At 42.7% G+C, this 21,704-nt stretch overlaps 1 non-coding gene across 1 annotated transcript; it reads left to right on the forward strand.

The window, feature by feature from the left end:
* Nucleotides 1-481: 481 nt before the first annotated feature.
* Nucleotides 482-588, forward strand: LOC122058531. The gene has a single exon (XR_006133824.1). It is a non-coding gene; the product is annotated as a small nucleolar RNA R71 (small nucleolar RNA).
* Nucleotides 589-21,704: the final 21,116 nt, after the last annotated feature.

Raw genomic sequence — 21,704 nt, forward strand, 5'->3', positions numbered from 1 at the left:
TCCTGCTTGGTTGCCCTGATTCCAAGAGAAATTTGGGTGATTTCTCCATCCTGGATTGTATGTGTTACTATATGGATTATTCTGGTATAAGGCATTAACACTATCATTAGAAGTGCCCCCAGAGGTGTTAGGGCATTCTTCTATGACATGTCCAGGGGACTGGCACCAAGCACAAATCTTAACGAAATTAACTGATGATGGCTCTCTAGGAACAATAGCCTCAATCCTCTTGATTAGGCTATCCAAATGGGTTTCCTTGGCTACTATCCCATCCACAAAATATCCTTTTCCTCCTATAGTTCTTTCACTCTCTTGGGTTGATTCCCACTCACGGGTTTTGTCAGCTAAGTCAAGTAAGAATTCCCATGCTTTTCCTTCATCTGTAAAGGATGTGAATCCCTCAGGGCACATAGACTCTATCATTTGTTTAGTTGGGTAATCAATACCCTCATAAATTATTTGACATAAATGCCATAGGTCTAGGCCATGGTGAGGGCATTCTTGGAGTAGATCTTTGAATCTCTCCATAAGCTTGGAAAATGACTCACTAGGCTTTTGCCTAAACTGAAGGATATCACTTCTAAGCTTATTGGTCTTGTGAGTTGGGAAAAACTTCTTAAGGAAGACAACTGTGAACTGTTCCCATGAGGTTATGGAATTTGTGGGTAATCCATACAACCACTTCTTAGCTTGGTCTTTCAATGCAAAAGTGATAATCCTAAGCTTAACAACATCATCAGAAAGTTGTTGGATCTTAATTAGAACACATACCTCTTCAAATTCCCTTAGAAATAGGTATGCATCCTCAGAGGTCAACCCATGGAAGTGGGGCAGCATAGTGATGTATTGAGATTTGAGTTCAAAATTATTGCCCTGGGCTTGTGGTAGAACTATGCAGGAAGGTTGGGCTGTTCTAGCAGGGTAGAACCTATCTTTCAGAGATTTAGGTGAAGGGTTTTGCTGTTGGTCTCCCATATTGAAGGGTTTTAAAGAGAGCAAACGTGTAGGGTCACTACTTGTTGGATCTCTTCTTTCTAACCGATTCTTAGTATTACGTACCCACTTAACACTCATGCAACAGAAAACTACCCACAACTAAAGTAAGGCAAGCACAAAAGAATGGATAGCAAAAATTTATTTATTTTTTTATGATTTTTTTTTGAATTTTTTTATTTTTATTTTTTATTTTTTTTTGGTTTTTTTGGGAGCTTACCGGCAGGGATCCAGGGTTGCTCAGGTCAATTCCTGAGGTACTGCTACAGGGCGAAACCTGTCTTTATCATACTGTGAGGCATGGCGACCTCCACTGATACAACTATTATTGCAAGTTGTTATTCTCAGGAATTCAATAAAAGAAAAGGAAAAATATAAAACAAAGCAAACAAAGCACTCCGATTTACCAAAAGAAAGTGAAAAATAACATGGAACAGTCTCCCCGGCAACGGCGCCAAAAACTTGTTTGAGATTTAAAAAATAACCGCAAGCGTACGGATCAGTGTAGCTACGGGTCGAACACAGGGAGAGTAGCCACTTTATTTTTTATTTCTTTTAATAATGCGAAAGTGATCTGATTAATGGTTGTGATCTAATTCTAATTACCGTCCTAAAAATAACGTCCTAACCATTCGTCATCTAAGAATTTAAAGACGCCAGCCACGCAATTAAAATTAAATAAATAAATAACTGAAAATAAACAACCCACGCAATTAAAAAAAAAAATAATAAATAAAGGAAAAAAATGCTGAAATAAAAATAAAGTAAAAGAAAGGGGATAAAGCTAGAGAGAGACTCACAAGTAGGTTTCTCTACTTAGCCCGAGGGATGCATCATAATATGAGCTTCCCTACTTGACCAGAGAGTCACTCTTACAAGGGTTTCTCTACTTGGCTTTAGGGAAAGGGAGACAATTAAAATAAAAGCAATAAATTGATGGTTCTATGGCTAGGAGGGGCAAAGCCAACACATACACTAGCCATGAACCTTGGGGGAAAGGGATAGCAATAATGTAACGACTGAAAATAAAAATCCTAAATTAAGAAAGAAAGGGTAGTCAGAAGAGGGAATGAGAGGGGGGAGAGAAGACTACTGAAGGAGCCTACTTACTTGAATCAATGCTTGAACTTGAAAAAAAATTGCTCCACGGCTCGTGATCTTGTCACCTAGATCTAAGCCTAGAACTATAACTTAAAAAATTACAACTCAATTGCATAAATCATAAACATAAAAAGAACTGAATAAAAATAAAAGAGTGCTTGCATTAATTGAAATAAAAAAAAACTATTACAAAAGTGATTAAAGCAAAAATAGAGAAGAACTAAAACTAAAGAGAGAAGAGAGGAAGAGAGAGAGCAACTAAAAAAAAACTAGAAGAAGAATGAATTGTGTCTCCTCCTCTTACATGAGTTGTATTTATAGGGAATGGAGAGGTAGGGTAACAATTTTCTCTTTCCTAAAAGAGAGAAACCCACAATTGATTGTGAGATCTTTTGAGTCCAAAAGTGCTAAGATGGAGGAGAGAGAAGAGAGAAATAAATTTTGAGAAATTTCCTAAAATTTTTTGCTTATTTTCTTTCCTTTTTTTTTCTAATTTATTTTTCTTCTTTTTTTCTCTCTCCTAGGGACGATTTTTTTTTCTTCCTTTGTGTGATTTGGACAATCTTTGGTGATGATGTGGAGGAGAGAGAAGATTTGGACAATTTTTGGTTCTCCCCTTTTTTTCTCTTTCTTTTTTTTTTCTTCTCTTCTTGCTTCCACGATTTTGCTTTCCTTTTTTTCTTTTTCTTTTTCTTCTCTTCTTGCTTCCACGATTTTGCTTGCTTCTAACTTGATGTGGAAATCCCCTCCATGCCCTTAGTGCTTTAAGTGAGTGAAAAGCAGGAAATCTTCAACAAAATCTTCTAAAAAAAACAACCATAAGATTCGAACTTGAGACCTCTTGGTGAGCAAGAGAATTTTGTACACCATAGCTGACCAACTAAGCTAGGTAGTTGTTGTTACCAAAAACAAATCTTTAATCACTTAAAGATGTGGTCCATCGATCCTTGTTGGCATTTGGAGTATTCCTTGTACCTCTGGGACAATTGCAAACGGGCTGGTTCTGCATCTCGGTTCAGTTCTGATCCATTATTCTTTTTCTGACCCGAAAAAGAATAATCATTTGTACGGGTGACCAAACGAATGTGTACTTTTAATTGAACACGTCCATCTTGCTCAGAATTTCGTCCTCTTCGCAACCATGGAAAGAAATAGGACCTCTTTACGTGTAAAATTGAAGATATAGCTCCCGATAGTCCTTAAGGCCTTGAAAATATAAAACCTGCAAAAAGAGAGTAAAACCCAAGGTAGCTCCATTCTAAATATGTAAAATGCATGTTTTACTACCCTAGATTTCACACATAAATGTGCTCATCAGTCTGCAAAATGCCCCTCTTTGGTCGAGACTTATACCAACAGCCGAAGGGCAAAGGAAAGAACAACCACATTTTGTCACTCAGAGCATGTACTGCCATCATCTTGATCAACAATGATGGAGTTGAAAATACACCAGGTAATATTTTCTTACTAGTCAAAGTTTAGAATCTTACCTGGTTTGCTGATCTTGTATGCAGGGATTTTACGCCATTCCTGCAGAAGATGTTGGTACTTGAGATTGACCTGGTTTGGTGAATGCCATTCCAGAAATGTTGTTTGCAGAGGTTTGAACCCTCTCTGCAGAAGGGATTTAGCAAATTCACCTTAGTTTCCTTTGACCAGGCTTCCATATGCCGGTCTCGGGTCGGGTTTCCAAGTTGGGCCTTTTGATCCAATCTGGGCTTTAACAAATTCACCTTAATTTCCTTCGATTGGGCTTCCATATGCCTGTCTCGGGAGGAGTTTTCGTGTTGGGCCTTTCAATCCAATCTGGGCTTTAGTCTTGGTTTGGATGTACAATGAAACTAGACTCCTTAGGACCTGTGCAATTGATTGCGAGTCACTAGGTCAGTCAAATGTGGTTGGCCTACTCGGGGCCGGTGCAATGAGATTTGGCCACTTGAGGCCGATGTGATGATGATTTGGCCGCTTAGGGCCGATGTAATGAGATTTGGCCACTTGAGGCCGATGTAATGATGATTTGGCCACTCGGGCCCGATGTAATGATAATTTGGCCACTTGAGGCCGATGTAATGAGATTTGGCCACCAAAGGCCAATATAATGATGCTTACCATGGATTGCTCTGAATATGGTGCCAAAGAGGATGTTGATCCTTAACGATCCTTTCCTGGCAAGATACAGATACAGTGTTTCTTTTTGGATTTTTCTTTTCCCTCCCCATGTTTGTTTATTTTCTTTCTTTGTCTTTTATTTATGCACTTCGTACTTTTGAAATGAAGAGTTTTTTTTAATTTTAAGAAACTTTTCTACATTTTGATTATCTAGGCATGATGAATTTCACAACTCAAGCATTCATCAGGGCAATTGGAATAATGTGAAAATTCAAGCATCACCATACTTTACTACCAAGTGAAGGCAGATGGATTACATGAGTACAATTATCCTACCAAAGGGAGGAAAGATGAGCCACAATGTGAGGAGACAATTCTTGGTGTGGATAAAAATCCACCAATTCCTCCAAAGTTGGACATATCTCAACGGTCTTGTCTTGAACCGAAATACATGGAGATTAGCATCCCAATGTCGAGGTACTTGTTTGAGTAAGCAATGGTGCAATTCCATACATCTGATCTAGTCGAGCATAGACAAATTCACCGATTTTAGTAGGTCTGGCGCAGAGATGCCAATGTTTAAAGTCCACTTACTTAGTGTCTCATCCAAAGAGTCCATGATCTTTTCTGAAACCAAATTAAGCAAAGAAGAGGTATAATGACATTAGCCATTGCCACAACCAAACCTTTACCATTATGCATCAAAGTCCTGACTAATCAAGGTGGGGAATGAACTAGCCTTGATTAATAGTGTCAGGTGGTAATCTTTGGGGGAGAGATGAGACCCTGGATAGGTATTGGGAGGACCATAGGGGAATGGCAGATTCCTATTGGCCATGTATGCCGAATGGCGATTCTTGGGGAAAATGAAGTTTCTAGATGAGATGTGATGGACCATAGGGGAATGACAGATTCCTGATGGTCATATATGCCATATGGTAATTCTTGTGGGACATAAGCTATGATGATATTTTAATGCACCTTGATTATTAATCTGGGAACCGATTTATTGCCTTGAGATGGTTAAGACTGCACTTGAGAATGTCAAGTTGCCTACGTATCCCTTGGGAGGAATCAGGTCTAGCGTAATTTGGGTTATTCACCCGATTAAATAAAATATCTCTTGAGTTGATTCATGTTGACCAATCCTGATACTTTTTCCCCAATGAGGTCAGTAAGCTTCACTGCTTTGCCTGGTAGAATTTTTTTGACAGTAAACGGGCCACTCCAATTAGGCCAAAACTTTCCTCTTGGATCATGAATTGGAGCTCTTTGTTCACGAAGAATAAGCTCACCCTCTTCTATGTGTCGGGGCTTCACATTTTTGTTGAAAGCCCTTGCTATTCTTAGCTGATACTTCCTTAGATGATCCATGGCCTTCGTACACCTTTCATCAATAAAATTGAGCTCATCATGCCTAGCTTTCAGCCATTGTCCTTCTGGTAATTAACTATCCAACAGTACCCTTAGGGATGGTACTAGGATTTCTACTGGCAAAATTGCTTCGACTCTGTATACCAAAGAGAATGGAGTTACCCCAGTCGAGGACCGCACAGAAGTATGATATACCCATAATGCAAGTGATAACTTGTCTGTCCAATCCTTGTGTGTTTTTTCCATCTTCTGGAGGATAACCTTGATGTTCTTGTTGGCTGCTTCTATTGCCCCATTGGTCTGTGGACTGTAAGTGGTAGAGTGATACCTCTTGATGCCGAACTTTTTACAAATCTTATCAGTCTTGCCCCAGAAATGGGATCCTTGATCTGATATCAACTCTTGCAGTACTCCATACTAGCTAATGATGTTTTCTTGAATGAACTTTGCTACCTTAGTTGATGTGAGAATTGCATATGATTGGGCTTCAACAACTTGGTGAAGTAATTAATGGCCACAAAGAGAACTCATGTCCGTTGGATGCTTTGGGGTTGACCTTCCCTATAATGTCAATGCCCCAAGTGGAGAACGGCCAGGGGGAACTAAGTGAGTGCAATTCTGTTGGCGGGATATGTATGATGTTGGAAAATATCTGGCACTTGTGGCATTTCTTGACATAGCTGACACAATCTACTTCCATTATATTCCAATAATATCCCAATCTCAGGATCTTCTTGGCTAACATTTTGGCATTCATATGGGGTCTGCAAAGGCCTTGATGAATTTTTTCCATGATTGTCTGATCTTGCTCTTCATCTACACACAACAGCTGTATCCCATCATAGGATCTTTTGTACAACAAATCTCCTTGGAGGATGAACTGGGTAGCATATCTCCTTAGGAACTTCTTTTCCCTGTTGGTAACTTCAACTGGATACTTCCTCTCCCTGATGAAGTCCACAATGTGAGCGAACCAAGATCGGCCATCTATGGTGAGAGAATTCACCGTATTCTAGTAGATGGGCTTGCTTCTTTGCTCCACTAAGAATGGTCAAATCTTGGCCATTGGATTATATTCTACCATTGATGCTAAGGATGCCAGGAGGTCAGCAAACCAGTTGTTATATTTTTGGAAGTATTCAAATGAGATATTCTCAAAATGTCTGATCACCTCTTCCAAATGTTCTTAGTACGGCTTTAGCTTTTCATCTCTGATTTTCCACTTTTCTTGTGTCTGACATATGACAATAGCCGAATCCCCATATACCTTGATTCTTTTTACTCCAATGGTTAGGGCTATCTCATGTCCCAAGGTACATGCTTTATACTCAGCAATGTTATTGGTACATAAAAAATCAAGATTGAATGACGAGGGTAGATAAAGGCCGTCTGGAGTAACAAGAAAAATCCCTGCACCACTCCCCTTTTGGTTGGCTGCTCCATCAAAGAATAACTGCCATTCGTTGGATGCGTCTTCTTCTTCAATTGTTGAAATCTCTTCATCTGGAAAAGCATCATTTAGGGCTCTTCCATCTTCTATTGGGTAGATAGCCAAATGATTAGCTGTAGCTTGCCCCTTGATAGCTTTCTGAGTAACATAAGTGATGTCAAATTCTGATAATAATAGCAGCCAATGAGTCATTCTTCCTGTGAGAGCTGGTTTCTTGAAGAGATACTTGATTAGATCCATCCTTGAGATCAATCATACAGGATATGCTATCATGTAATGTTGCAGCCTTTTGGTGGCCCAAATCAATGCAGTATAGGTTTTCTCCAGAGATGTGTACCATGCTTTATACTCCATAAACTTCTTGATGAGGTAATATATGGCGTGCTCCGCCCCCTTATCTATTTCTTTCTAAGCTAGCAACGAGCCCATAGAATTTTCTCCAACTGACAAATATAGCAAGAGCGGTTCTCCTTCCACTGGTGCTGTCAACACTAGCGGGTTCATAAGATATTCTTTTATCTTGTCAAAAGCCTCTTGACATTGATCATTCCATTTCGTGGGTTGATCCTTCTTCAGCAACTTGAAAATTGGTTCACAAATCTTGGTCAGCTGGGCTATGAACCTGTTGATGTACTGGATGTGACCTAAGAATCCTCGGATTTGCTTCTCTGTGCGAGGTTTGAGCATTTCTTGAATTGCCTTGATCTTGATGGGATCAATTTCAATGCCTCTTTTAGTCACCAAGAAACCCAACAACTTCCCTGTCGTTGCCCCGAACACACACTTCTGGGGGTTCAACCTTAGCTGGTACTTCTTGATCCTTTCGAAGAAACGTCTCAACATGAGAATGTGCCCCGATTGATCTCTTTACTTTACAATTATATCATCCACATAGACTTCCACATCCTTGTGTATCATGTCATGTAGGATGGCTGAGCTGCTCTTTGATAAGTTTTCCTGGCATTCTTCAATCCAAAAGGCATGACCTTATAACAATAAGTATCCCATGGAGTGGTGAAGGCTATCTTCTCACGATCCTCTAGGTACATACTCACTTGATTATATCCTAATAATCCATAAATGATAGCAAGGCATGCAACACGGTGCTATCACCCAATACATCAATATGAGGTAATGGGAAATCATCTTTCGGGCTCACTTTGTTGAGATCTCAAAAATCCACACACATACGTACTCTTCCATCTTTCTTTGGAATTGGTACAATATTGGCCAACCATCAGGGGTACTCTACCACTTGTAAGAAATCTGCATTCCATTGCTTCATGACTTCTTCTCTAATATTTTCACTCCATTCAGGATGTATCATTCTGAGATTCTGCTTGATGGGCTTTGCCCCAGAGTAAGTCGACAAACGATGTTGTACAATGTTGGGGTCAATTCTAGGCATATCTTCATACTACTAGGCAAAGACTTTTGCAAATTCCTATAGTAAGCTGATCATCTGTCTTGCTTCTTCATCTTCTAGGGTGATACCAATTTTTACCTTTCGAGGGCATTGGTTAGTTCCCAAATTAATAACCTGGGTATCCTTACGGATGGGTTGGGCTTTCTTTGGTTTGCATTGTTTTATTAAGTTTTGATATTCATTTAAATCATCATCGGAAAAAGGAGGCAAGTACATGAATGAAGGAGTGACAGACCCAATATACATGGACTCTTGACTTTCCTCTATGGGAACAACATACTTATAAACAAAAGACTCAATGATAGAATTGTAAACATAAGGTTCATCAACAGACTCGATGACCGACTTGATGCTAGTGGTAATTTGGTTGGTTGACTCAATGGCATGAATGAACTTGAAGTCCTCCCCAATGCTCGTCCAGTTCAGGAGTGGTTCAGTAAACTGGTGGATGAGTAAGTGAGGCAAAGGGCCGCCTTCTTCTCCTTCCAGGCTAATTACTACTTCCTCTTCGACGGCAGCAATGTACTTGTCCAGCTTCTCCCTTAGGCCATACTTTATTTGCCTGATTTCATGGTCTCTGGAACCAAACTTGCTGAGGGAAGAGTGACGGTCGAGGCTGCTCAAGCCCTCTTCTATGTAGTCTAGCTTCATCATCCTATTAATTGAAGCCATCCCCGCTTCCTGGTCACATCTTTGACTTCCTTCATGGGATCTCCTATTAGAATTAGTTCTAGCACAGTACATGCAAACCATCATCCTCTAAGCTCTTCTCTACTTGGAAAAAACACTTCTTCCCCTGAACAGCCTTGGTTTGAGGTCATAAAGCTCTTGTGCTCGAGGCCCTTGTAGAAGAGAGCAGATGTGGATCTTCAAATCATTGGGAAAAGGTAAACTCTAGGTGAGCTTTATTTTTTCTTCCCATTCCCATTTCAGAAGAATCCTGGGGCTTGGTGGCTCTTTTGACCAGATCAAAGTTGCGGGATTGCTACTGGAAAACCCACTCTTAATGCAGGAAACTTCAGTTATTCCAGTAATACAACTCTACCAATCACTCTTTTGAACTTGCAACTGTTCTACTTCATATGTCACCCAGTCGAACTTGTCCTGGAAGAACACTTCGAATCCTGGTTGTATTTTGGCGGCAGTCTCATCAAACCATGGCTCAACATTTCCACAGAATGGGAAATCTTCTCCTTCTCTTACAAAGTACCCATTGAGAGTGGGGTAGTATGTGGTGGATATTTTTCTAGTCATCTTCAATATCTTTGCCTAGCCCTTACTTGGAGGAACATACCCCAATCCATTCTTGCCCTTGTTGACAATTGTGGTTGGTAACTTGGATACACCTTGTGCATACTTTCCTAATCCCATACTAGGGAAGTACTTCATGTTCTTCATTATTTGGCCCACACGAGGGCTCAATGTTGCCTTATAATCAACCAGGGTGTTTTCTTTGACTGCCTCTTTTGCAATCACGGCACAAGTGCCTTCTCTCTCAAATCCGTCGAGGCAGACCACTTCTGTCTTCTCTTCTCCTTTCTCTACACTGGCCACAATATTAACTACTTTCGGGTGCCCTGAGACAACAATCACTTTTCCTTCATGTATGAACTTGACTTTCTAGTGGAGGCTAGATGACATAGCCTTAGCATGATATAACAATGGCCTCCCCAATAGCATGTTGAAGGAAGTCGGTATATCAATGACTTGGAAGTTGACGTTAAATTTCACCAGAGTAGGTAATGCCATAAACCCTTCGAATAAGATGAAACCCTCTTGTATGTGGTCAAATCAAAGAGTTAATAGAAACCTTATGTGGTTTCTTTGATGATTTAAAGGAAGGGAAATCAAGATTTGAAAGCATTTTGGTGACATTTTGAGTTGGGAAAAGGTTCCTAAGTTTTTTTGGGTTTCTTGAGCTAAGGTATGATTTTGTTCCCAATACCTTGATTTGAACTTAAATCTATGATATGTTCAGGTGGATGAAGCCTTAAGTGTGTGGGAAATGAGTTTGAAACAATCCCCCTGGATTCCCAAGAGGTGGGATGAGCAAGAGATGAAGGACAACAGAACTCGTCGAACATTGGTGGGTAGCACCAACGGGTAACCAGACCCACTAGTGTGATCCCCCAGTCTTACCTGGGCTTTGGAGCCTATAGGCAGGTAAGACCGGCAAGTACCTAGACCCGCCAATATAACCCACCGGTCCTGACTGGGGTTCGGGGTCCTACTGGCAAGTAGGATAGGCAGGTACCTAGACTCATCGGTAGCACCCACCGATTTTGGGTTAGCCCCGGGGTCCTACCAGCAGGTAGGATCGATGAGTACCAAACCCGTCGATAGCACCCACCGATGTGTGTCTGAATGCTGTTTGCTTGGGTAGTTTGCATAGATGAGTCCTCCTACCCACCTGTATGACCCACCTATGGTCCAAATGAGCTCTGTTTAAACTCAAACTCATCAACAACATTCTTCCCCTTATTAAATGTGTCATGATCGTATCTTAGATCATTTTATAGTTCCAGAACGGATATATGCTAAGTTTCTTAACTGCGTTAGATTTTGAGACTCTCGTCTTCGCACGCCGGATCTTACTTGTACTATGTATGCATATTCTTGTACAAGAATAGGTAAGTGGGAAGAGGACGTTGATTTCATTTTTGGGAGTGTTTATGGCATCATATTCATTTCATATATATTATCTTGACACTATAAATGCCATTCTTATGCATATGCTTGACTACTACTGGATGCATTTAGTAATGAATATGTGGTATCTTTAACTTTCCAAATACTCATTATTTGTTTTGAATCATGAGTATAAATTTATCAATTGTTGGATTATAATGATGATTAGTCAGGCATGTATTAAATGGCTAGATTAGGTGTCATAGTTGGCTTGGAAACAAATGCATTGGTACACCGTGGAATGGGACACAGAAGTAATATGCAGTCATACTATCTCATATAAGAGCATGTGGTTAGAATTTGACATTTTCTCGTGCTACGACCCTTCCCAACAGGGGTTTAGGTGTTGGGTTATCATTGGGGGGAAGCGTCGATCGTGGACCGCCGTGGTGGTTAGAAGTACGTCTGGCTGATCATTAGGATGGTTGAAAACCTTGGTGATATATTTAGAGGACTGAGCATACTGCATTTATTTTTTGTTGTGGTATGGCAATGGTTTACTTTTCTGTTGAGGTTCGACCACGATTTATATTTCTACTATGGTTCTACCATAATTTAATTTTCTAAGTACTCACGACTGGCCCTCTCCGACAACTCTTTGGTTGTATCATGGGATGGAGAAAGCATCTCGTACCCGGGGCATACACGCATTGTGATTGTGAGTAGCACGTAACCTATGACTTAGTAATGTTGCCTAGGTGGATAGGCATAAAATGAATTTCATGCATATAGTATCATTTGACAGGCAATTGCTTGTATGAGTCTTTCTTCCATTTACTGAGTTAGTGAGCTCACCCCTTGTGTACATACCTTTTTAGATGATTTTACAGGTTTTTCGGTCAAGGAACAAGTGCCGGGGTCCATTGACGAATCTCCAGTGAGAGATTGGTGGGTTCCGAAAGGATTTGGTCATGGAGTCGGATGCCCGTGTGAGAATTGTGCTACAGGGAAACTGTAGCTAAATTCCTAATACAGTTCTTCTTTTTTATTCTTTTGGCATATTCATTTTTTTTGCTCTCAATAATTTAATTGTTATTTCTCGTGTAATTATCATGCTTACAGGCCCATATGTAAATATACTATGTATAACAATTTGGGTATCAAGAGTAAGTGGGAAAATTTATAGGTATATATATGACAAGACTTCCGTTAAATTACATTATTATATTTCATATTATATGTGACTTATTGTGCTGTGGTTACTGTATCAGATGATCCTAGTCAGTTTTAGGTTACCTGGAGGGAATTCGGTCACTAGTTTAGTTCTATGTGAACAGGGCATGACAGAAAGCATCTGACCTTTCCACCATGCTAATCGAGCTTTAAATTTATCAACCAAGGGCAAGATTAAATCTTTCTTCACTCTTCCTTTAAAAATCTCCACTCCTAGATACTTGGTAAGGAATTTACATTCTGGAATATCAATTACTGCCCTGATTCGACTCTTCCGCTGGGACGAAATCTTGCCCAAGAAAAGCTTACTTTTTTCCATGCTTATAATTTGACCTGAATACAACTGATATTTATCTAAAAATTGCTTAAGATTCTTTACACCTCTCAGATCAGCATTAATAAATAAAAAAATCATCTGCATATAGTAAGTGACTTGGGGAGGTCACATTCCTGGGGCCGGGAAGGGGACAGACCTTCTTTTCCATAGATAAAGTATAATACCCTACTTCTTAAATCCGGTCTAATTACACGGTTGACCTGGTTTAACCATGTAGGACCCGAACCGGAGAGAGTTAAAGTGGGTTCCTTATGGACTATGATGGCAAGGGTGACTGTAAACACTGGCTGGCCCGACAAGTCCGAGCCAGTGCCAGAAGAGACGAGAATACCTAAGCCGTGTACATGCACCTATCATAAGGCCATGTATGGATAAAGCAGGTATGTAGCCGTATATTAAGGTGCATACATATATTACATTGTATGCCAAGCGTGAGGTTCGCGCCGAGGGCCGAATTCTGTCAAAATCCCAAGATTTTGGCCCTCAGGTGGGCAGACAGGTGGGCGCATCCACCCACTTGAGTGACCCACCCATGTGAATTACTTAGTATTTTAAAGAAGTATATATAGCATTTATACTTTCTTTTCTTTTCTCATTTATGACACTCGTACGTTGGTGAGAGGAGTAAAGAGGAGAGAGAGAAGAAAGGGAAGAAGAAGAGATGGATGTCATCGGCGCCGAGGCTTGATCTCCCCATTCCGGCACCGGAAGAGTGATCTTCAACACTAGATCTACATTTAGAGGTAAGCAAGGTTGGGTTCCTTAAACTTTCACCATACCCAAGTAAAACCCTTGATTCGAGTAGGGTTTCTTGAGATCTTATAAATCCCCTTTGAAATGATGAATCTAAGGTTTAATAGATGATTTATGTGTTGATCTTGAAGGATTTGAAGAAGTATTTACAAGGTTGGAGAAGCATTGTGGATTTGAAGTGATTTTGGGGTTTTGAAGGTGTTATTGGGCAAAGAAGGTAAGATGGCTTCCCATTCCTTAAATCTAACCTAGATCTAGGTTAGAACCATCCTATGAGACTTTGAAAGTGTGAAGAATGGGTTTGGAAAAGCCCCATTTCAATCCCCAAAGAATGGAGGAAGTTGGGAAGAAATAATAGGTTTCCCGCCAAGACCGATGGGCAAAACCAGTGGGCCATCTGGCTCACCTGTGGGCACCCGCCTGAGAGGGCAGGGCCCTCGGGAAGAACCGGTGGGCCAAACCGGTGGGCCAGCTAGTGGGCCACCCTACCCGCCGGTATTAGCAGACCCCTAGGCCCAATCGGTGGGCCAACCGGTGAGCCAGCCTACCCGCCGGTCCAGACCGGTGGGCCAGACAGGTGGGCTGTCTGACCCACCTGAGAGGCTCCAAATGTGATTCTTACGTCCGATTGGACCCAAATCGAACGTGCGACCTTCTTTTAATGTTCTAAACATGATTTTGTCATCGGATCTCATTAACTTTGATCCTAAGATGGTGAAATACTAACCCCGCTCACTCATGTTAGGTTCTCCAAATCCTACGAGTCTCGCACCGGATCTCACCCGTACCGAAGGAAAATCCTTGTACACTATAGGTAAGTGGGGAGAGGACGTTTGGCCTTGTTTCAAGGCATTGTTTGGCATTCATTTAATTTTATCTAGTCTAGCTATGCCATCATGAAAATGCTATGTAGATTAGTTCATCCTCACATTGATTATGCATGGGTGTTATGTTTACTTTCTAAATGCCAAGTGATGAGATGCTTATGTGATGAATGTTGACATCATTATGCATGATGCATTAATAGACTAGATGCTATAGTCGGCTTGGAAACGAGTGCATTGGTGGCCCGTGGTATGGGACGCGGTGGCACTATGCAATCGTACTATTGTCATATAAGAGCATGCGGTTTAGGATTTTCACCATCCCGTGCTACGACCCTTCCCAACAGGGGTTAAAGTGTTGGGTTACCATTTGAGGGGAAGCAGTGGTCGCGGTTGTCGGGTCACTGTGGTGGTTAGACATAACGCCCGGTGGGTCATTAGGACAGTCGGCAACCTCGGTGGTATATTTAAGAGGGCCAATCGTACTGCTTTTAAATTGTTGGAGTCAGCACCTTTAATTTCTGTCATTTACTTTTCTGTTGGGAGCCGGTGGTCGGCATGTTTTTATTTTTCGAGTACTCACGGTGGGCCTTCTCCGACAGCCCTATGGGCGTATCGTGGGATGGAGTTCGCGGCTCGTACCTGGAGTATACGCGCACTGTGGCTGTAGTAGCACTAAACCAAAGACTTAGTAATGTTGCTTAGGTGGATGTGATTTAAAATATAATGCATAGCATATAGTGCATATGGTTGTGATTGTTGTGTGGACTATTGTGTGGACTGTTGTGTGGTCCATCTTTTTACTTACTGAGCTAGTGAGCTCATCCCACGTGTGCAGCTCTTTTTAAATGATTTTGCAGGCCATACATCTAAAGAGCATGGGGTGGGTCCCACAGTCAAGTTCCCCGAAGAGGACTGGTGGGCCCCTGAGGAGTTAGAGGACGGCACTGATTGCCCGTGCGAGAGTTGTGCTGTGGGACCGCAGTTCTGATGCCGAGCTGAGCTCCACTTTTGAGGCCGAGCTGAGCTCTACCATGTGATGTCGAGCTGGGCTCAAACCTTGATGCCGAGCTGAGCTCTAGCCTTTGATACCGAGCTGAGCTGTATACTTTGATTTTTTATGGTTTCCTTTATGTACTTGATATGTGAATTGTACTTTTATTGTGTAAATATCATGCCTTCAGGCCCACATATATATAACTATTGTATCACAATTCGGGTATCAAGTATCATGGGAATATTCACAGGTAAACCAAGTCTTCTGCTGATCTGATAATCTTTTATTAGTTGTGTGTATGCTGTGGTGGAATACAGTATCAGATGATCCTGGCAGGTTTGGGTTAACCGGTGTTAACTCGGTCATTGGCCCGGTTCAGTGTGAACGGGGTGTGACAACGGTGGTATCAGAGCGTGATACTCTGCTCCACTCACAGTATACCTTTAGAATCCCGTAGAATCTATAATAGGGAAATGGGATGGGGTTAATGTCAAAGCTTTAAGGAGTTAAAAGCCAAAGTAAGAAAGTATTAAAAAGGGTTGCATTTAGGTATTGCATTCATGGCATGCGTGAGAGTAGATAAAAGGTAAATAAATTAGTGTTATAACCTATAGAGTACTAGTTTGACAAAATTTCGACAGCATAACGGCGTAAAATGGGATTTCCAAAAATTTACACACAAACACCTAATAAACAACAGATAATATGATATAACAATGATAAAAAAGGTGACAGTAGACACCACAACTAAACTACACAAGAATTCAACAATTAAATGCATTACAAACCACTATCAAAACACATTATCCCACAAATAATTTCAGTTATAGTGCAAATACAAGGAATGAGAAAAGAAATGAAATATACAACAAGGTCCAATAAAAGGAAACAGATAAGAAGCTGGTGTGGGCGAGCTAAGCCCTCACTGATCATCATCGTCGTCATCTATGATCACTACGTTCGTCGGAGGTCTAGAGTTGACGTCGAGGCGATGGTCGTAGTAGTCAAACCTTACGTTCACCAGCCGTACCGCCCTCCGTAGTTGGCCAAAATCTTCTGACATGGCGTTGGCCGTGGTGCTCAAGTCCTGGCCCAGTTGGAGAAAGGAGTTCTCCAAAGTAGCCTGCCTCTCCAGGATGCATTCCTCCTTGGAAGCACTCTCGTCCAGCCTTCTCAGTAGCTGAACTTGGCCATCCTGCAAAGCCCGCATGGTGGACATCATGCCCTCAAAATCATATGCACCACTCTCAGGCGGTGGGGCTCTATACTGTGCGGCTGCAGCTCTGGAGGAACCAGGATCGGGACCTCTCGACTCCTGAGGCACCTCCTCAAGGATGTCATCACCCACCAGATCATCCTCCTCATCCTGAGGAACATAGTCCTCATCCTCCCCGCTGGACTCCTCCATGTGGACATCCTCCATAGGGGCAGCCTTCCTATCCCTACCTCTCTAAGCTCCTGCTCTCGGAGGTGTATCCATAAGGGTATGGAGACCCATCCTCAAGAGGTTACCCCTGTCGAACTTATCCGCCGGAGTTTTCCCCTCCTCGCCACTTAGGTCCACCCCGAAGAACTCGAAGATCCTAGTGAGGATCCTGCCATAGGGGAATCCTCCATCCTCAGGGTGGGAAGTATGGTGCTCCATCGCCTTGAGGATGATGTAGGGCAGGCACAAGTGCTCGACACCTCCCTCTACGACCGTGTATATGCAGAAAGCGATGAAGGCTGCCATGAAACCCACCTGGTTTCGATGACCTCCTCTGGGGAGCAGGTTGAACTGGACCAAAAGGGCAAACACGCGAACCTCGGGATAGATGGATGTCTCGGACTCTGGACGGGCACTGCTGCCGCAGATGGTCTCGTAGATGTAGTCCGGCGTCTCCAAACTCATGAATGATCCCAGGGGCTTACTCCTGGGAGGACTATAGTAACGGTGGCCGGTTGTCGATATGCCCAAGATGCTGGCCAAGGTATCCACGGTCAGCTGGATGTCTACCCCCTTCACCAAGCTGACTATGGTGTACTCCCTGTACTGATAAGAAACCTACAAGTTGCAGTAGAACCGGCGAACTAGCTGCTCGTAGCATGGACGGTCTACGTGGAGGATAGACTCCTAGCCCAGTGCTGAGAACCTCTCCTGAAGCCGAGCCTTGTGGAAGTCGTCGACTACCACGGTCTTCTCCATCATCACTGACCTCTTCAGGAAAGCAGGGCAGTTGGCTGCTGCCTCTGCACTGTGGAAGAGCTCCTCGTCATAGTCCGAAGGGTCAAACCGGGCAGGTCCGGGTCTCCCTGTGCGGGGGGCTGGAGAGCTGGTTCCCGCACTCTTCCACTTAGAAGCAATAGTCTTACGTCGCGCGCCAGAAGATGAGGGCCCCTTGCCGGTGCGAGATGACATCCTGGCAAGAAAAGAGGAAAGCAGGGTGAGTAAGGAAAGGAAAATGACAGCAGTAAGGGGGAGCCCCAAAACCCAAATTTCTCGCAAAATAGAAAAGGCGACAAGCTAGGAATGATAGGGACCCTATGGACGAGATGCACGGTAAGTGACAAAGTAGAGTCATGGTAAAACAACAATATGATAGAAAAGGGGCATATGTAACATGAGAGGATTCAAGTTTCAATGCGCAAACTCATTCACAATGGAGAAAAAACTTGAAACTATAGGTCTAAGACGGAAATGCCATGGTAGCAAGATCATGAACATGCCAAAAACCTACTCTAATAGACTATGGAGGTCCACAAATGCCAAGTATGTAAAGAAAAATCAAGGGAACCCAACACAAAAGAGGGGTTTTCATGGGAAGACATGGGGATTCCAAGCATAGGGAACATTCCATGAGTTCTATAGCATGTTAAGCACAAATCAAGCATAATGCATCACAATGGGATCATTAATTGGGGAAAAAGAGCGAGAATTGAAGAAATCCCCAAATTTGAGAAAACTAGGGCACGATTTGGGGTTTTTCTCAAAATGGGGAGATAAATCCTAACAAACTAGAAATGACTCCAAGGGAAACATCATAATCACATGGAAACGCTATTCTATGGAAAGAAATATGGAAAGAGAGCCTAGATTAAAGTCTACACATGAATTTTACCCCCCAAGAGAAAATTCTGAGAAAAGAGAAGGAGAACTTACTTGGAAGTGGGAGATGTGAATCTTCTCAAAAAGCGCCGAGTTGATGAGTGGAGTCACGAGTGGAAGCGGCAAAATGCTCTCCAAAATCGCTTGGGAGAGAGAGAGAGAGAGTGAGAGAAGAAGGGAAGGAGATAAGGAATGAACAGGGATTAATGCCCTGTTCACGATTTTCAATCAGGTAGGACCGACGGGCCGACCGGCGGGCCACCCTGCCCATCGGTGTCACCCGCCGGTTGAGCATTTAGGACTGGTGGGCCGATCGACGGGCCACCTGCCCGCCGGTGCAGCCCACCGGTTGAGGAAACTTAGGGAAAAATGAAAAATGTTTTTTTGTGTGATATTAATATTATTAATATAATGATTGATTTTGTCATTACTCTTATAATTGCGTGTTATGGTCAAGTGGGACCATTAACATACTTGTCGGAGCATCGGTCTTGTATCTTGGAATTTAGTTGCGGTTAGTTGCAGACTATCATACACTACAATACCCTATGTGATGGCATATACTTGTGTGCCAAAATCAATTCTACGGTGTTTAACCAATGTGGTGCATGATATGTTCCAGGTACAGGGATACGATGGTACGTACTAGATCCGGTAGCAATGCCCGAGGTACCTCGTGTGGTCCTCGTCCGGTCGGTCGACCACCGAATCCCAGGAGGTCTTGCTGTGGGGCAAACCTCACCTCCACCACCTCCAGAGACCCTTGGTCAGGGTGGGGCACATGGGGACCCACCTATGACTACACTCCCGGACCCTCCACCGGTTATTACTCTGGGAGATATTGCTACCATAATTCAGCAGTCATAACAGGCTTTTCAGCAACAAATGCTTCAGCAACAACAAACATTTATGACTGCTATTCAGCAACAATTGGACCTTTCTCAATCGGGTCAACCTCCCCGGATACTTACTCCACAGGACCCGCCTGTAGGGTCAGGAACGGGACCACAAGTGGGAGGTACACCTCCAATTCCACCATTCAGTGTTCCTCAGTATAGGGTGCCTCCTCCGTACTCTTACTATCCGGCTTATGCTCCTAACTTTCCGTTGACGAATAATACGTCAAAGGTAGTGGAGTCATTCAAGAGGAACTTACCACCTGTATTCGCTAAGGTGGAGAGTGATCCTCTGGAACCAGACTAGTGGATCCAAGAACTGGAGAAAATATTTGAGGTGATTGAGTGCACGGATGCACAGAAACTCATTTGTGTGGGGTTGCAACTCAAAAAGGAGGATAATTCCTGGTGGCAAGCTTCTAAGCCCATATTGTTGGCTTCCCATCCAGAACCCACCTGGGAACAGTTCAAGGAGTTGTTCCTGGACAATCATTACCCATGCAGCTTCAGAGACCGCAAGGAGACTGAGTTTATGGCTTTAACTCAAGGAGGCAAGACTATCCTTAAGTACCAACAACAATTTGAGAGCTTGTTCCATTTTGCCCCAAGGCATATGTGAACGGCTGAGGAGAAGGCTGCGAGATTTCTAAATGGCCTAAAAGCATCCATTGGGTCAGTACTTGAGGTCTTGGATTTGACTGACTATGGCCAGATTGTGCAGAAGGCCAAGACTATGGAGGATAAGCAAAAGGGAGAACAGTCCCTCACCCCTGACTGTGGAAGAGAACGAACCCATTTTCGGATATGGGAAACTCCTCCAAGGCATACCGCGGATCGTACAGTTCTGGGCCTATGTATAGGCAGCCCTATAGGCCATCTGGCTACCCTCCTAGACCAGCTAGTGGTTCGGGCTCCACATCTTTTCGCCCGAACACTAATGCGGCACCTACAGCTCCAAGGCCACCCCGACCTCCATCCACAACGGGTCAAGTGCAGAGGGACCCGCCCCAGTTCTGACATCTCAGATTCGTTGCTTTAACTGCCATTCATATGGGCACTATACAAAAGACTGTCGGCTCAGACCAACCTTGCCCTCCAATCAGCCCTCGGCGTACCGACCTCCCTTAACTCGGGGAAGTCAACCGTAGGGAAGGATGTATGCTCTATCAACTGAGGAAGCTGAGGCCAGTACTGAAGTAGTAGTAGGTACATTTTAAATTGAGAATTTTTTTATGTTAAATATTGATGACCTGCTAAAATTATATGCATTGTCACACTAGGTGTCCTACCCATATCAGGCATACCAGCCTATGTTTTATTCGATTCAGGAGCTACTCATTCATTCGCATCTTAGAGATTTGCGAAGAAACTTGGGATGCCACCCAGGATCCTAGATCACGGAATGATTGTTAGTATGCCTACTGATAAAGTTACATAGTTGAAGGAGGTGTATGGGCCGTGCCCAGTGGAAATTAGTGGAAAGAACTTTGATGCACAACTCATTAAGTTCAATATGCAGAATTTTGATGTTATATTGGGTATGGATTGGTTATCGGATCATCGAGCTAATGTGATGTGTGCTGAGAAGTTGATTAGGGTGACAGATGACGAAGGGAAAGAATTGGTATACCTAGCAGATAAAATGAAATGGGTGAGGAAGGTCCTTGTCTCCGCTCTTCAAGCGGTAAAATTGTTGGAAAGTGGATGTCAGGGCTACTTAGCATCAGTACTTGATGTTGATGCAAGGATTACACCTCTAGAAGAGGTAAAGGTGGTTAAAGAGTTTCTCGACGTCTTCCCAGATGGTTTGATGTATTTACCACCTGATAGAGAGTTAGAGTTTGCCATAGATTTGACTCCTGGAGCAGCTCCAATATCTAAGGCTTCATACAGGATGGCACTAGCTGAATTAAAGGAGTTGCAGATGTAGTTGCAAGAACTATTGGAAAAGGGGTTTATTCACCCAAGTGTTTCACCTTGGGGAGCCCCAGTGTTGTTTGTCAAGAAGAAAGATGGTAGCTTGTGTATGTGCATCGATTACCGAGAATTGAATAAGCTAACCATTAAGAACCGGTATCCATTGCCACGCATTGATGATTTATTTGACCAGTTGCAGGGAGCCAGGGTATTTTCAAAGATAGACCTTTGATCAGGCTATTATCAGCTCAAGATAAAGAGCAGCAATATATCCAAGACAACATTTAGGGCTCGGTATGGTCACTATGACTTCCTAGTGTTATCTTTTGGGTTAACCAATGCACCGGCAGCATTCATGGATTTAATGAATCGAGTATTTCATGTCGTACTCGATAAGTGGGTAATTATTTTTATTGATGACATCTTGATCTACTCCAAGACAGAAGAGGAGCACACTCAACACTTGAGAATGGTGTTACAGAGGTTGAGAGAACAACAGTTGTTTGCCAAATACAGTAAGTGTGAATTTTGGCTTGAGCAAGTTGGATTCCTGGGATACGTAGTGTCTAAGGCCGGAATCG

The sequence above is a fragment of the Macadamia integrifolia genome, chromosome 12, assembly GCF_013358625.1.
Source record: "Macadamia integrifolia cultivar HAES 741 chromosome 12, SCU_Mint_v3, whole genome shotgun sequence".
NCBI classification, from domain to species: domain Eukaryota; kingdom Viridiplantae; phylum Streptophyta; class Magnoliopsida; order Proteales; family Proteaceae; genus Macadamia; species Macadamia integrifolia.